The 12,221-nt window shown below is 49.1% G+C and overlaps 1 protein-coding gene across 2 annotated transcripts in view; it reads left to right on the forward strand.

The window, feature by feature from the left end:
* The first annotated feature begins 136 nt into the window (after positions 1-136).
* The window catches only part of CLCN4 (chloride voltage-gated channel 4), an 85,116-nt gene continuing 73,031 nt past the window's right edge, over positions 137-12,221 (forward strand). The window contains exons 1-2 of one of the 2 annotated variants that reach the window (XM_017509921.2): positions 137-559; positions 1,749-2,012. The gene's annotated coding sequence lies outside the window, so the exon portion shown is untranslated. The remainder of the gene's footprint in view (positions 560-1,748; positions 2,013-12,221) is intronic. The other variant, XM_017509920.2, reaches the window with a different exon arrangement.

Raw genomic sequence — 12,221 nt, forward strand, 5'->3', positions numbered from 1 at the left:
TTTTTTTTTACAATTGAGTAATCACCTGGACAAAAGAGAAGGTGAAACTATCTTACTGCAAAGAAACTACTCCAGGATGAAGAAGGTTGCCTGTATTTCGTCATTTCGGCCAAGGCGGAACACAGAGCAAGGCTGTCTGCACCGTGCTACCAACCTCTTCAGTCTGCAGGGCATTTGATATACCCACCACCTCCCATTGATTATGCGAACTCCGGTCACAGAATTCCGTGCAGCCCAGCCTCTGAGGGTGGGGCGTCCTGTCTCCGGGACGCCGGGTTTTCTCTGGAATGCCCCAGGGGTAGGAGGCGAAGGACACTGGCACGGCGGGCCTCCGGAGCCAAGAGGTGACCAGGCTGGCTGGGCAGGGCTGAGTGGCTGGGCCGAGCACGTGATGCTCCGAGCCTGCTTCCGAGGCCCTCTGGGCGCCTGAGGCTGAAATCGACATTTGCCTCTGGCAGGAAAATGAGCTTGTCACTTTCTGCCTTCATCAGACCCTCAACCCCAAGGAGCAGATTTCGGTAGCGTTTTAACTTTATATCTCAGAATCTGAAAGCGGAAGGTAAGCTGCTTATCACTCAGAAAAACAAATTTGAGAGGAGTGACCTAGTAAACTACACTGCGACTTTGTTGATTTTTAAAACCTGGTGTTGAAAATAATTGATCGCTGTGAGAGTCAAGGGCTGTATTTTTCCCCAAATTAGAGATTAATCTTCTGAACAGAAATTTGGTTAATTTGGAGGGAATGATGGCATAAGGGCCAAGGTTTAAATATAGAAGGACAGGAAAGCTGCTGGAATAAATAGTAAGTAAACTTAACTCTAACCTGCTTGTAAAACAATCGGTTTCATGTCTCTTTCAGGGCTGTGAACAAAGGGAATGTTAAAATTGTGATTTTTAACTCAAGTGAAAGTAAACGAATCTATTTGTCTGCAATTGGAATGCAAATAAAAGCAGTCTTTGCTTTTGTCCTTTTACATTTCAAAAACGCTTGTGTGTTTTAGCAAAAGAAAAGTTTATACGTGCACTGCTTAAGTTTGAAATATGCTATTTCAAATTTATGAAATTATCACAGTAGTAATTTTCTAAAGATTTTCTAGGCAAGGCTGTTTCAGTTTTGAATGAGAAATGTTGACATTGTACATATTTTCTGTGATAGTAAAATGACTCATTTCTTCAGAATGTGATGAAAATTAGGAAATGTGAAATAATGAGTTATTTTGAATTAAACTCGTCTGAGAGATTAAATGCCCTGCCAGAAGATATAAGAAAACACACAAATACAACCATGCTCACGTAATAGTGCTTTATTTTAAATCAACACATATTTAAGTAAGTAGAAAAACGCAGGATCACCATTTTTTCCTTTGGCAAATACAAATTAATATTAGAATGCAGCTATTCAGAGTAATTAAAGCATTATTCATCTGTACAATTCGTATAATGTTCCGTAATGAATTGCTTTGAACTAAAGTATTTGGTATAATAGATGATATACGACTTGAAACATGGAACCTCTATGCAAAGTGTGTCCATGCATGCTATATTTTGTGTCATTTTGATTTGTATAAAATGTTTATTTCTCAACTGCATTTGATAAATACTAATTTTAAAACAAAACATGAAATTGTATTTCCTTTCACTGTAATCCCCTTATTGCTAATTCTTCTGAAATCCTATTACACGCTTGGAGCCTGTAATAATTTGGATTTCTCCTCCTGTGTGTTGTTTTTCATAATTCTTCGTGAAAGGTCAGGCAAACTGCACACATCAAGCGAAACGCCCTGAGGGGCGGCCAACGCGAGGGTTTCGGGCCATCGCCCCTCACCTCCCGGGACTTCCAGGGTCTTCCCCCCAACCCGGCGCGGACTTCTCCGCCTCGCCCGAAGGGGTCACGTGGCAACGTGGGGCCCGCCTCCCGGTGACGTCACGGCGCTCGCAGCCGTCGCGCTGAAGAAAGGATGCTCGAGGATGCTGTCCAGGTGGGCGGCCGTGGGCGCGATGCGGCACTGCAGGTAAGGGGAGCGCGGCGCCCGGACGCCCTCCCCGGCCTCCCCGGCGGCGCGGACGCTGCAGGTGAAGCCCGGCCCGCGGGCCTGCAGCCCGGCTGCGCCCCCAAAAACCAAAGTGGGGCCTCTGGCTGCTGCGGCGCCTGCTGCCCACAGCTGCTTGATGCAGCTGCATGCACCCGGCAGGGGATGGCGCGTGGCAGGCCCACGCATGACATGGGTCTTGGCGTGCCCGCCCCGAGAAGGTGGGCAGGGGCCAGACAGAAAGACAGGGGGAAGGAAAAAAAACGCTCCGGAGGGGGAACAAAATCTGAAATGACCACACTGCATGCATTCTAAGTAGAGAGAGGGGCTTTTAAGAGGTACCTATCAACTGTTTTCCTACTATCATTCTGCTTCTTAAATAATGACATGGTTACTAATTACAGGCCTTTGTCCTCAGTAATTAGCCTCATTTCTTTCAAAGCAAAAGCGGACTGGGGAATGGAAACTTCTTGGTTAGCAATTTAAGAGCCAGATGTGCAATCTAAATTGCTTTGCATTATTTTGCAAGGTTCCAGCATTTACAAGGCATAGGTCAGAAATGTATCTTTTCTCCTTCCAGGTGTTTTAAGTAGATTAAAAAATAACAGTATCCAATAAAATAAAAATAAATTGCAGNAAGAACCAAATGATCTTTAGCAGAGGGTGGTGGTGGAGATAACAGCAAAACCTGAGAATTTCCACAGTTCTTTTTAATTCCCTCGCTGATCATTCGCATGCTGAATGGAGGGGCTTGATGACTCAGCGGCAGATGGGGGGGTCAGGTGACTTCAGTTCTAGCATGACAGTGGGTGGGGGATTTTAATGGACTCTTTCTACAGCGTTTACATTCCTTTCTCCAGGTCAGGAAGAAACTGTAGCCAGGACTTGTGTGGGCACCCTTAGGGGGAGAATGTGGCTTTTTTTTCCCCTCTAAAACCTGATCCGTCTGGAAGCTTTGGTGTCAGTAAACTGTATTGGAACTCATATTATGAATAATTTGATCCACCAGCAACGCTGGGGGGCCTGTAAAGCAATGCTATTTTCATCAATAATTAAAGGAGGCATTTCTTTTAGAATTTGGGACACCCAGATGTGTTGCTGCAGTAATTTAGTAACTTGTTTGTTGCAATATTCTTCCTTTGGTTCAGTTTGGTTACAACAATTAAGATCCTCCGGTCCCTACCCTCCCTTGTCCCCCAGCCCAACCCTAGATAGAGCAAAGCAGATGATAGAGGTGGATCTAATAGAGACCTAGATTCCACTTCTGGCTTTGTGGCTGTGCAACCTTGGACAAGTCATCGTGTCTTTGGGCCTCGACTATCTTGTCCTCAAAGTAACAAAGGGATTTAGGTCAGCGTGTCTCAACCTTGGGCACTACTGGCATTTGGGGCCAAATAACTCCTTGTGGTGAGGCTGTCCTGTGCTTGTAAAATGTTTAGCAGAATCCCTGACCTCCACCTACTAGATGCTAGTAGCAACAACCCCCCACCGTCCCCCAGTTGTGACAATCAAAAATGTTGCCAGACATTTTCAAATGTCCTCTCAGGGCCCCATTGCCCCCTGTTGAGAACCACGGATTTAGATGATTTCTACATGTTTTTTGGGCTCCATGAATTTGATTGGTTTATGATTGGTTTGTTGCTAAGCCCTTGATCAGAAATCTGATTTCCTTTCTTAATATTGTATATATTGGAAAACACACTGTGAAGGTGTTTTTATGCTGTGAATTTCCAGAAATAGCTTCTGTGAAAGGGGGAGGAGCTGTTTGTATGCCATTTGTAGCTGGGAGGCTAGCTTGGCAGAAGGGAGTGTGTTAGGGAAAGAGATAAAAAACAGAGCATTAGATGAATGTGTGTTGAAAGCTGCCGGGGCTTCGTGCTCAGCAGACCTGGAGCATGTCCCTGGGCATACTCACTCTAACCCTGGGTTAGACCTAACAGCGGAGAGTCTATTTCCTTATCTGCAAAAATGGGAATAACAGTGTCGACTCGGAGGTGCTGTGAGGATGAAATGACACGATATCTGGTGCTGGTGTGGGACATGGTTAGGATAAGAGGGTGGTGGTGTCTATGCAGCTAGCAGGAGGCAAACACAAACTGTCTGTACCACCAGCAACAGGGACACTCGCTCAAGGGAGACATGGTCGTGTGCTTTAAGCATCAGTCCAGGGCTTGCATCTAAAGATCTGGCTTTGACACTTAGGAGGGTGACTGTGGCTGCCTCACTTCATCTCGAAGAGCTGCTGGCGAATCTGTAAAGCGGGGGCCAACTATACTTGCTGAGTCTGCTTCTTGGCCGTTGGGGAGGGACGGATGGAAGTGAGAGGGTCTGCAGGCTGGGAAACTCCTGAGAGACAGGAAGCATGGATGGCAGCTGCATTGACATGTTTATTGTGTTTGTGTATGTGGAGGGTGCTCAGAACGGCCAGAAAACATTTCCTTGTGCCCCAGGCTTGGAACTTTGATGTGTCCCTCCCCTGCGTTCCCTAGCTATCGGCTTGCGCGCTCTGTCTGTCTGTCTGATCTTTCCTGGCACCATGAAAATGGTCTTCTGGAGGAGTTGGGAAAGCCCTGCTGGGGAGGTTGGTCTTCGGTGAGGGAGACCCACTGTGCAGAGGGCTGGGGTGAGAGCAGCTGGCTTCATCCACTCCCCATGCCGCTGTCCTCACAGGCTTCAGTCCATGACCATCCCAGGGCAGGCCTGTCATGCTCCTATGTGCCTCCGGTGGCCTTGGTACTCTGTGTGAGCCATCTGGCTTTGTCTCTTCAACAAGGCAATAACATGAAAGACAATTTTAAAAAGGGAGATGGGTTATTCTCTATCAAATGAGACTTAAGAGACTGAATAGCCAAACATCACTTGTGGCCCTCAGTTGGATTCAGATTGAACAAACATATGTAACAGGCATTTTGGGGACACCTGGAGACTCTTTGATGTGACTGGCTATTAGATGACATTAGAAGACTGCTGCTGCTTTGATTAGATGTGATGATCTGTGATGCGGTTGCAGCCCCTCAGACAGCCGCAGTGATCCCCATCCCTGGCAGGTGCAACTCACCCTCTCCCCTGGGGTTTGGGCTGGAGCAAGTAATGAACTTCCAATGAAGACAGTATGGCAGCAGGGGGTGGGGTGGCACTTCTGCCATTAGGGTGTGAAGGGGCTTCCGCCTGAGGCGTGTTTTCTCTCTTGGATTGCTTACACTGTGGCGGGATCAGCCCTACAGAAGGGTCCATCTGCCATGGTGAGGACCCGAGGCACATTCCAACAGCCTGAGAAGAACTGAGGCCTGCTGACAGTGTGAGGGTGTGAGTGGGCTTGGAGGTAGGCTCTTCAGGCCCAGTTGAATCTTTTTTTTGAGCCAGAATCTTGCTCTGTTGCCTAGGCTGCAGTGCCGGTGGTGTGATCTCGACTTACTGCAACCTCTGCCCCCTGGGTTCGAGCAATTGTCATGCCTCTGCCTCCTGAGTAGCTGGGACTATAGGCACACACCACCATGGCTGGCTAATGTTTGTATTTTTAGTAGAGATGGGATTTTGACATGTGGGACAGGCTGGTCTTGAACTCCTGACCTCAGGTGGTCCGCCTGGCTTGGCCTCCCAAAGTGCTGGGATTACAGGCATGAGCCACCATGCCTGGCCCCAGTTGAATCTTGAGATGGTTGCAGCCTTGTAAGACAGCTTGAGCTGAGGTATCAGCTAAGCCACTCCAGGGTTCCTGATACAGAAACAGTGACATGGGACATGTTTGTGTCCTGCTGCATGCTTTGGGGTAATTTGTTAGGCAGCAGTAGATAGCTAATACATGTGCTTATGTAGAAAAGTCTTATTTTGTAGAGATGCATGCTGAAGTGTTTAGAGACAAAGTGTCATGGTAGCAATCATTTACTTTTTTTCTTTTTTAAAAATGATTTTTTTAGATCTCTTTAATATATAATTTAACAGAAGACAGTTGAATTCTCATAGTTGGTTCTACATTCAATCTGTCTCAATATCACATGTGATGTAGCCTCTAGACAATTCCACTGTATGCTCACGAGAGAATGAGCTTAGAAAAAGGCAATTAACAATGTCAGAATATTATGAAATGTTTTTGACATTATGGACCCCCTTAAAGGGTCTTGGGAAGCCCAAGGAGTCCCAGACCACACTTTGATAGCTTCAAGATCAAGAATTCACTTTTTTTTTTTTTTAATGGAGTGTCAATCTGTGGCCCAGGCTGGAGTGCAGTGGTGCAACCTCGGCTCCTGGGTTCAGACAGTTCTCCAGCCTCAGCCTCCCAAGTAGCTGGGATTACAGGTGCCCGCCACCATGCCTGGCTAATTTTTGTATTTTTAGTACAGACAGGGTTTCACCATGTTGGCCAGGCTGGTCTCGAACTCCCAACCTCAAGTGATCCACCACCTTGGCCTCCCAAAGTGCTGGGATTACAGGCGTGAGCCACCACGTCTGGCTAATAATTCACTTTTAAATGGTTCAGTTAAATGAAGAGAGAGAAAGAGATAAAGCAGGTAAAGCCAAATGTGAACAAGTGTTCAGTCTGACTGGTGTTATTCATTGGATTCTTCTGCATGATGTTCTGTGTAATTGAAAACGTTCATAATGTTAAGAAAAAAGAAAAGAAATGTAGACCCTTAGACATGTTGGAGATTCTGATTGAGTAGGTCTAGGGGTGAAGCCCAGGGCTTAACCTGTGCTCAGGTGCCCACAATAACATGGGCCAGAGCTCCCAGCCACTTTGCCCCAGAGGTCCTCGCCTTACCTGCCTTCTCTCCACCTGTCACCTCCCTTGCTGTACCAGACCGAAGGGGTTTAGTGTGATGACCCATCTCTTCTACTGACCTGGGAGAAGAGGTGTGTGGGGATAGTCCCCCTCCTGCCTCTTCCCCCATACATACTTTCCCTTGGTAACAAGACCTTTGTTTATCCACATTTTCAGTGGGTGGCTTTTTTATGTGCAGGAATGGGTTTCCTTTATAGATTGTGATAAGTATTTTAAAAATTACTTTCTTTTGTTTCTTTTTTTTTTTTTTTTTTCTAATTTGAGATGGAGTCTCACTTTGTTGCCCAGGCTGGAGTACAGTGGCTTGATCTCAGCTCACTGAACCTCCACCTCCCGGGTTCAAGTGATTCCCCTGCCTCAGCCTCCCAAGTAGCTGGGATTATAGGCACGCACCACTATGCCTGGCTTATTTTTGTATTTTTAGTAGAGACGGGTTTCACCATGTTAGCCAAGGTGGTCTCGAACTCCTGACCTTAGGTGATCTGCCTACCTTGGCCTCCCAAATTGCTGGGATTATAGGCATGAGCTACTGTGCCAGCCCCTTAATTCTTCATTCAGCAAATATTCCTTGGGTCTGTGCATCTGGGCCAGGGTTTCTCAACCTTGACACTATGGATATTAGGGGCCAGATGATTCATTCTTATGGGGGGCTGTTCTGGGCAATGTAGGGTACTGAGCAGCATCCCTGACCACCATCCACTAGTTGCCAGCAGTACCCCCTCTCCTAGTTGTAATAACCAAAAATGTCTCTAGACATTGCCAAATGTCCCCTGGGGGACAATATTGCCCCCAATTGAGTCCTACAAGTCTAGGCAGTGGGATACATGCTGGGACCAAATGGACAAGGTTTCTGCCCTCACGGGACTGATTTGAGCTGAAGGAAGAGGAAATAACTTGGATAGGCTGTGTGTTGAGTGAAAGGATGGACAGCACTGGACCCCAAACGCTGGTTAGGGAGGGCACGAAGCCCTCTCTGAGGAGTTGTACTTGAGCAGAGATCCGAAAGGAGAGAGAGCCACATGAGCATTTGGGGCTGAGTGCGCAAGGCTCAGGGAACAGCTGATGGAAAGGCCCTGAGACAGGGCAGGACTGGAAGCATTTGTGGAAAGCAGGGAGGTCAGTGTGTGCAAAGAAGAGTGACCCAGAGAGCAGGGGTAGGGAAAGGTGCTCAGAGGGGTGCAGGGGCAGGCCATCCAGTAACGCAGTCGTGGTGTCAACCCTGGATTGTCCTCTGTGTGATGGAAAGTCACTGGATGCTCCTGTGTTGGGGAGTGACATGTTGAGACTGGGTTAAAAGGACTGGCTGCTGTCGGGGGCAGAGTCAGAGGTATGTGAGAGAGAAAGCAGGGTGGCCGGCGAGGATGGAGGCCAGGAGGCGAGGATGGAGGCCAGATGGGGACTGACCAGGGTGACCAGGTGAGTTGGACTGAGCAGTTAACCTCTTTAGCAGCAATGCTGTCTTAGGTGCCAGAGTGGGCCCTTGGTGATCAAAGAAGCCTGGCGTGGGAGGGTCACATGGTAGCATGTAACTAAGTACAGGGCAGGACGTGGAGGCTGCACATGTGGCCCCAAGCACCTGGCTTAGTTGCAGCATCACCTTTGATGGGCGGTGGCTCCCAGGGACAGCAGAGAAAATGGCCATGCACATTCCAACATGACACCTGAAAAGCTCTTTCCAGCTTCTTGTCATGGGTGAAGTCTCCCAAGCTGTCAGGCCACCAGTGGCTGTGGTGATTCTGGGTACATAGCTTGCTTGCTGTCCTCATGCCTAGCATGTTCATTCCTGCCACTGAGTCTCTGAATTGGCTGTTCTCTGTGCCTGCAGGGTCAACCCCCACACCTGTTCACTTGTTCCCTTCTCTAAGTGGCCCTTGTCACCCTGCATCACCTGCCGTGTGCGCTCCTTTGGGACGCAGTGCACCTGCAGTCAGAGTTCAGAGAAGCCCCTGCCTGCTGGCTTGCTATCTTCACACTGTTCTTGACATGGTCCTGCCCTGCCCCGGGGCCTTTGCACTGGCTGTTCCCTTAGCCCTGAGCATTCAGCCCCACTGTATTCAACAGAGTCTGTTGTTGGCTGGGTTGAAAGTAGATGTGAGGCCAGAGCCTTCCCCGCAGAGGGGACTTGAACCCCTCTTGAAGCCACAGAAGAGAGTCCTGGAAGGCTGGGGTCAGGCCCTTGACCTGGCCCGGGGATGACATGTGGGAAGGGCAGGGTCATGAAGGAGAGGTATCAGGTAGGCGCTTCCCTTGAGGACGGTGTCCCCCTCTTCCCATCTGTGGCTGTTGGGGCACCCAGGATGGGTCTGGAGTTTGCTGATGTGAGAGCTGCCCCGATACCCTGTTTCCTTGTGAGGGAGGCTGCTCCTGACCCTGGGTGCTGGGCCTGCGGCTCCTCCCTGTGACTGCTACCTCCCTGGGCCTTGCGCCGTGGTTTCACAAGGCTTCCCGATGGCCTGACTGTGTCTTCCTACCTCTTAGCTATTTGTTTCCCTTCTGCGTTGATTTGGCTAAATGTGAAAGTTATTTTTCACCCTCCACTGTAGCCCGTGGAGGTGCTGGTTGGGTGAAAAGGCCTTTGTGGTTAGCAGATAGGAGGCCCAACTGCCACAATGACAGTCGGACGATTGTTCCTCTTAGCTTAGTCACACCTTGCACCGCCTCCCCTCTTTCCCCAAACATGGAATTGGCTCAAATGTCAGCCCTTGCATTGGCGAGAGTGGCCTGCCTCTCTTCACCATGGCGTCCGAGGACTCCAGGAACAGCACATGAAAGCCACTGTCGATGCCTTCCAGCATTCAGCCTTTACAAACTTGCTAGTCATGAGTGGCTCCTGAAATTTTCTTTTTTTCCATGAGGGGGTGTGAACATCGGGTAAGCAGAAAATAGGTTGTTGTGGAGAAAACCTGTGAGAAAATGGTGAGGGAGAAGCCAGGCCGTGGATGTCCCAGAAGCGAGGGATCTCTCACTTGTGCTGTCTTCAGCAGCTGTGATGGCTTCAACTGTGTTCCCACCAGATTCCTAGATTGAAGTTCTAACGTTCAGTACTTTAGATGTGACCTTATTTGGAGATAGGGCTTTAAAGAGGTCATCAGGGTGAAATGAGGTCACCAGGGTGGGCCCTAATCCAATATGACCCATGTCCTCATAAGAAGAGGACATTTCAGTACAGACACATACAGAGGGAAGACCATGTGAGCAGAGTTAGGGAGGCGACAGCCAACTGCAAGTGAAGACAGAAGCCTGGAAAGAAAGGATCCTTCCCCCAGAGCCCCAGAAGGGACCTGCACTGCCAACACCTTCGCCTCAGACTCCTGGCCTCTGGAACTGGGAGAAAACCCTTTTCTGTGATCTGAGTCACGTAGTCTGTGGCACTTGGCTACAGCAGCTGGAGCAAACACGTGCAGCAGCATTTTTTGTGGGTGTGCGAGAGGGCAACCCAGGGGCCTTTAATTAAGCTCTTCTCACACAGTTTAGGAGAAACGTGGCCCCCAGCGCCCTCTCCATGGAGGTGCATGGGTCCTGAGGTGGCAAAGGCCTGCCTCCTGTTGTGGAGAAAGGCCCCTGGGACCTGAGCTGGATCCAGCTGCCCCCTCACTGTGTGTGAGTCTTAACCTCTGTGGCGCAGTTTGCTTATCTGTAACTTATCTGCAATGTTGGGCCTGAGGGAGGCAGTACCTCATATGTGGGGAGGTGCTTATAATGAAGCCAGGGACACAGCCCTATACAAAGGCTTGGTACTGTTATGGGAAGAAGTCTCTGGGGAAATTCCAAACCCTTGGCTCTTGGCACCAGCCACACAGACACCTCACGGCCCAGCCCTCCTGCCCCTGGGATGGGGATGTAAGAACACTGAGGCCATTGTGTCATCCGAGGCCACATGTGGTTGGCCTCATCCTGTTTCCAACATGTGGGCTGGGTTTCAATGTGGAATGAACTGCTGCATGGCCCTGGGTTCATAGGAACCCTGTCATGGTCACACACCGGCTGCCCAGTCCTATGGAAGTCAGACTGTGGTTGAAAGAATACAGAGAGTGCTGGGGGCTATGGAGGAAGTAGGAGGAGGAAAAAGGAAGTGTCTCTGCTGGCTTGAGGCAGAATTTTGAAACAGGCACAGTTTCTTTCTGAGTATCCTTTTGCTCTGAGCTTCTCCCTGTTTAAACTCTTTGGTCGTGTGGCCCTCCGCCCCTCACTGGGGGACCACCATCTGGCTCCTGTTACTGTCACTGCCTTCCTGTCTTCTCCCCTCTGGTGTTTGGAGGGTTAGCTGGAAGGGGTGGAATGAATCCTGGCCACCTCATCATCTAAAGGTGTCCACATTTTAAAAGCAAGATGCAAAATGACTTCAAGTGAATTTGAAATTGCTGGGGTTTCAGGCAAGGTAGAATAAGGCAGTGAAAAGCTTTGGTGTGGGAGCCAGCCTCCAAGATGGGCCTCAACCATCCTACCTCCGAGTGTTCCTGCTCTGCACGATCCCCTCCCATATGGAATCATTCAGGGCTGACCTGTGTCACCAATAGGATACTTTAGAAGTGACAGTGTGTGACTTCCAAAGCTAGGACATTAGAGACTGTCCTGCTTCCCTTGGACCACCCCCTCTGGAGAAAGCCGACTGCCATGTCATGGAGACATTCAAGCCATCCTGTGGGGATGCCAGCGAGCAAGTTGGTTGCTATATGAGGGAGCCCTCATCCTCTCATCCTGCTTTCAGATGACAGCAGCCCTGGCTGACATTCTGACCACAACCTCCTGAGAGACACTGAGCCAGAAAGACCCAGCCACACTGCTCCCACTTCCTGATGCATAGAAACTGTGAATGGTCAGTGTAAATGGTAATTAGTGATGCAGCATCAGATAACTGATATGACTGGTAAGGGTGCAAAACTTTCTGGGAGGGGAGGCCCAGTGCTGGCCTCTCCTTGGGTCAGCTCCCTAGGCTCTGGTCATGGCTATCTTCGTTTTGCCCCTTCTGAAGCTCTACTTTTCTCTGATTGTTCCATGTTTGTTCATGGTATTTTCTCTCTTTCATTCCTGGGTTGGAGAGGAGAGGAGCTTCATGCAAAGTTTAGGTCTATTGATGATAAGTTAGGGCATACTGAGGATGAGTTTGGGTATATAGATTTTTAGTAAATGGGCAGTGGTCTGTATTTCATGAAAATGTAATAACCCCGTGTATCTCTTTATAGCCTGGAGACTTCAGTAAAATATTCCCCAAATGCCAATGGACTTTGGCTGTCTGGTCGTTAACTTTGAGCATTCGGCATTTGCAGAGACGGGATGTCATTTTCAATGCCAGCAGCCCCCTTTTCCTCTAGCACCAGGGACACATGCCTCAGCCTGTAATGCAGCATGGAGCCCATGCCCCCTGCCCACCGCACAGGGGATATGCCGACTCCAGCGCCTTTGCTTTGTCA

The sequence above is a fragment of the Cebus imitator genome, unplaced genomic scaffold (assembly GCF_001604975.1).
Source record: "Cebus imitator isolate Cc_AM_T3 unplaced genomic scaffold, Cebus_imitator-1.0 Scaffold426, whole genome shotgun sequence".
NCBI classification, from domain to species: Eukaryota; Metazoa; Chordata; class Mammalia; order Primates; family Cebidae; genus Cebus; species Cebus imitator.